The sequence below is a fragment of the Arachis duranensis genome, chromosome 3, assembly GCF_000817695.3.
Source record: "Arachis duranensis cultivar V14167 chromosome 3, aradu.V14167.gnm2.J7QH, whole genome shotgun sequence".
NCBI lineage: Eukaryota > Viridiplantae > Streptophyta > Magnoliopsida > Fabales > Fabaceae > Arachis > Arachis duranensis.
Genome location: NC_029774.3, coordinates 117,767,685 through 117,773,391, shown reverse-complemented (window position 1 = coordinate 117,773,391; position 5,707 = coordinate 117,767,685).

Sequence of the window (5,707 nt, the reverse complement as noted above, 5' to 3'; positions counted from 1 at the left end):
TATCGCACCGCTATAAGACCGGCTATGCTTTATGGTACGGAGTGTTGGGCGGCTAAAGGGGAGCACGAACATAAGCTGAGTGTGGCAGAGATGAAGATGTTGAGATGGATGAGTGGTCATACGCGATTGGATAAAATAAGGAATGAAGATATAAGGGAGAGAGTTGGAGTAGCACCCATTGTGGAAAAGATGGTTGAATCGCGTCTCAGGTGGTTTGGACATGTGAGAAGAAGACCGATAGAACATCCAGTCAGGAGGGTGGATGAGATGGAAGATGGACAAAGGGCGAAAGGCAGAGGAAGACCTAAGAAGACCATCCATGAGGTGGTCAAACGAGATCTACATGTAAACGGTCTCTCTGTAGACATGATACATGACAGAGCACAATGGCGTCGTTTGATTCATGTAGCCGACCCCACTTAGTGGGACAAGGCTTTGTTGTTGTTGTTGTTTGTATTCTTTCATCTTTACTATTTATTTATTGAAAAGATGAGCCTTACTATTGATCTTCTTTAGAAAATCTCTCCATGGAAGGAAGCTTGGAGTATTGAGGCTAAGATCTTGACCATTTGGGAAGATGCTAGCATTGTTAATGAAAATATGCAGAAACTCTTACATGTGGTCTTGATCGATAAGCAGGTGAGTATATGTGTGTGTGTGGGTGTGTGTGTGTGTGTGTGTGTGTTCTATCAAAAACTCAATTTTTAGTTAACTAAATTCTGTATTTTAAAATTGTGTATGTGATCAGTTTTAGCATGTAATATGTCATGGTATGATATTTAGAAATTGTCAGATGATTTTTTTCTCTTTTTTAATTTGCAGCACGACAAGGTCCAAGCAATTGTTGAGGATGATTTGATCACAACTTTTATTCATCAGTTAAAAGAAGGACACGTATTCATTATTTCCGACTTCAAAGTGATACCTAATGGTGGATTAGTTAGGGTTACAACACATCGGTTCTGCATCCTTTTCAAGTGTAGTACCTCTGTTGTTGTAGCTGCAAGTACAGTCATAGATAATCTTGGTTTAAGTCTAACTTCTATGGACGAGATTCTTCAAAAGCGCACTGATTATGAGTACTTAATAGGTAAATTTCGCTTTTTCAAATTTGACCCGGAATAAAGGTACTTTAAAGTGAGATTAATAACAACTCAAGGAAATATCTCGTGGTATTGTATTCTGCAGTTTAATCTTTTCTACTATAATTTAACTAAACAGATTTTGTTGGGGTCTTGTGCAGATTGAAAAGGAAAACGGATGTTGAGTGTAATGGAAAGATATTCAAAGTTATCGTCCTTGAAGTTTTTACTGATGGGTATCCATTGCCTTTCTATTTTTCATCCTTTTTTTAAATTATGTTATGCCTGTTTTTTATTTTTTTATTACTGTTGAATTATTCTATTGTTGTCGCTTATTTATTATAATGATTATCCAGGAAGAAAATCCCCTGCAATCTTGTTGGTGACTGTTCTGCTCTTATAGACATCAATAGTTTGAAAAAGTATCAGAGACCACCTGTTCTTATTTTGCAATCTTTCAAGATCAAAGTCAATGGAGGTGAAAAGTTGTCCATGTTGCACACATGTCTCAGTTTGATTTGTTTATATATATTTTTTTACCAATGAATTTTTTCTTTATGAATTAATTTCTTCTTATTGTGTTTTGTGATTTGTAGATAAAGTTAGTCTCCAAAATATGATCAATGTTTCTCGGGTTTCAATCAATCCTGATATGCAGGAAACTGTGATTTTTCTGAATGAGTTAGTTGGATTCAATTCTTCTCAAATTTTGTCCTACTGAACTAAAAATTTCTGCCTTTCTCTCCATCGCTCACTCACTCACACACTCTCTCTCTATTGCTCAGTCGCTCTCTCTCTCTCTCTCTCTCTCTCTCTCTCTATTGCTCACTCACTCACTCTCTTTCTCTCTCACTCTCTCTCTGTCTCTCTCTCTCTCTAGCTATTTTCCTGAAATTCTTTTACCCTAATATTAATTTTTTTTCATAGATATCGTATTGCAAGCCACCATTTCAGTAGACTGCATAGTAATGAGATTGGGGATTTAGTATCTGTAATAGATGATGAATCTTTTGATTGGAAGCTAATACGGACTATTGCTAATCTTAAGGGAACAATGAGGTGTGTACTATTAGGTTTTTAACATCCTTTAGTGCTATGTAAGAAGTACTCATGTTAATTGATTTTTGCATATTGTAGACATGCTTTGTCCATTCAATTCATAATTTTTTTGTTTTAATAGGATGGATAATTCTTTGTGGTTGGAAAAATTAAAGAGATTGTTGAAGATTCAGAATGGTGGGTCATTTCTTGTGTTTGTGGTCATCCAATTGTAGGTGATGATAATGTGTTTAATTGTCAGCTGTGTAGCAGATAAGTCCAGTATTTTATGATCAGGTAAATCCAAGTTATGATTTAGAGATTTTCTTTCATATGTTCTGATTCAATAATATAAGTAAGCTTCACGTATCAGCTTCTTGTGAGACTCACAAATAGATTAATCTGATATTTACTTTCTTGGTTATAGTTACAGGATTAAGATAGTTGTTGAAGATGGGACTTCTTGTGGAATGTTTGTCTTGTTAGACAGTGCAGCCACTAAGCTATTAGGGAGAATCTGTTCTGATGTGTTTTTTGTTGTTAGAAGATGAAATATAGGTATGGTTAATGCTCTTAAATTTTATTTCTGTATACTGTATCAGTAACTATTTCTCATTCTTCAATTTTGTCCATTAATTAGTGATCATTTTTCAATATCTATGACAGAAAATTGAGCACCAATACTGTCCACAGTTTTTTCATCAACTCATTGGGAAAGAGATTGTTTTAAAAGTTCAAGCAAAGAGGATTAACACTCCGGGTTATTGCGGTACCTTTAAAATCATTAATGTCATTAGTGATGCACGTTTTTTCAACAAACTTCAGGCTGATCAGTGCATCAAGGTTAGTACTCTTTCTTTATGTTAGATATTAATGAATTGGAGGTATCATTTTTAGATATAGTTTGTTGATCCCCAGTTTCTAATTCTTTGGCTGTTGTTTTGAATGGTATCCTTTACATGCCCACATGATTTTGCCTCATACTTTACAAAGTTGGCTACGTTTTGTAATTCATGTTTTGCTTCCAAATTTTAAGGATGTTAGTTCTGATTCGGCCTTTAGCCCAACACTTGAAGACTTCCCTCAGCATGGACAGCTTAGAAGTTATGAGAACCAAGTCATATCTGGTGTTCCAATACAACTGCATAGCATTAAAGAGATTCTTGCTGACATTCTTTGTGCTAAAATATATTCTTCTGCATCAAGAAATGTTAGTATTTATGTTTATGTTCTCAACCGTCTGAACTATGTTTCAACATGTGTAGTATGATAAAACATGTATCATAATATACCAATTACTATTTGTCTACAGGATCATATCTATTTTTTGATCGGTGAGATTATTGATGTGCTGAAATATCAGAAGTGGTGGTACTACTGCTATTTGTGTAATGCACCTATTTCTCATGTTGGGAATGTATTTTATTGTTATCTGTGTAGAGTTGAGTGTGTTGATGCCATAAGAAGGTATCTATTTTATCTCTCGGAGTTGTTGGTACCAGTTTTATTTTTGCTTTATTGCATCTTCTGCACATGTTTCTCAGTGTATATTTTGCTTTTGTTTACATTATTTAGGTATCGCATCAAAATTATTGTTTCCCATTCAAATGGCAGCAATATTTTCATACTTGAGGATGATGAGGTGATGCAAATACTCAAAAAGAGTTGTTCAGACTTTTTGATAGACGAAGGAAATTCTTCCCAAGTAATCATTTTGGTTTTAATTTAATTTAATTGTTCTTCTTTTCAGTTTAGTGTTTATGGTTTAGGTATGTGAATTTTGCTAATGTACCTTTTATTTTTTTTCCTCAGTCAAAGGATGATTACACTGTTCCGAATATCATGATTTCTCAGTTGATGAACAAGAAAATTGTCTTTATAGTGAATCCTAGATCCGTTGGATATGAATTGAATACATCTCTTCATGTTGTTCATGCAATATGTGATGATATTGATATTGTAAGGTTTTTGGAGGACTCCACTCATGATAATCAACAGCAGGTGATAACATTATTATGTAAATCTGATGTTGAGTTCGTCCACTTTGTTTCTGATCAAGTTAACCTCAATTGGCTATATTGTTTTGTGTTTTTCTTGTGTGATGTGTTAAGAGTTACTGATGTTATTCCTCTCTTGTTCCATTTACAAATTTCATCTGGATCTCTTTGTTCCTCATTTTCCTTTCGAATTTAATAATCCAGTTGAGTTTCAGTCCAATGCAAGCATTCAATGTTTGTCGAGCTCAAGTCCTCCAGTGCGTCAGATTTCACCGATTTCTGTTCTCAACTGGAATTGTTGGGTATTTCTTGATCTAATGGACTTTGATTCTTTATCTCTTAATAAACTATGTAAACAATAATATGTATATGCATACATGTAGATCAGTTAAATTTGTTTTCTTTAATTTTTTAATATTTTTTTTATTAGACTTCAAATTTTTATCATAACTGATTTGTTTCTCATCTCAATTTTTTTTTTGCTTCTGCATTCCTTGTTCTTATATTTTGTTGTGTTCTCTGTAGACTGTTAACCATAATTTTCATGCAAGAATTTCATCCTCACAAGGTTTTAATTTATTTGAGAATCATCAGCCTCTCACTATTAGGGAAGAGCTTCGGAGTGCCTTTGGACAATGTGAAAATACTGTCAAGGCTGTTGAAAGAATGGATGAGTGTAGTGGCTAATCATCAGTTTCATTACAATATATATATATATAATAAAATTCCAAGTTTGTAAAGAATTGTCAGTACTTTGGTTAGTTGTGTTAAGTAGTTGAAAAATAGGTAAAATATGTTGTGAATAGATCTATTTTGATATGTAATATGAACTGATTTCCGGAGTTATGATGTTTATGAAACTTATTGTTCTCTTTTGTATACTTAAATTTCTCTGTGTGAGTATGTTTCTCTGTGTTTTAGAATAAAGCATGGTTATTATATATAGATATGTGCTTTGTTTGATATATATATTTTTTGTTTTCTTACAAGCTATTTTGATATGTAACATGAACTAATTTCCGGAGTTGTGATGTTTATGAAAATTTTATATTTAAATATCTCATATAAAAAGATATTTTTAAGTAAAATAAGTTAAAGGTAATTTTTTATTTATTTATCATGTGAAAATATATATTTAAAAAAATAAAAAATATAAATTTGACTTTCTTAAAAAAAATTATAATGAATTTTTTAGTAATTTTACTTTTATTATTAGAAATTTACCAACTACACTAAAAAGTAAGTAAAAATATATTTTTCATCCTTTTTTTTCGGTTTAGTCATGCCTAAACAAACACTTAGTTGCTTTTATTAGTTTATTGATATATTTAATATAGTTATCTATCTTAATACTTTAATAGTCTAGAGATACACATTTTTTGGTAAAAAAAAAAAGTTACAAATTTCTAGCATACTGGATGCATTAGATGAATAGATGTGGACCGCATGATGGAGTTAGAATGATTCTGATTGGGGAACACGCATGTTCCATTAGGAAAACATTATCTCTTCCTCACTACTTTCCTTTTTGTCAAGCCGATTCTGATTCGGAGCCTTCTCACTCACACATCTCTTCTCACTCTCCCTAGA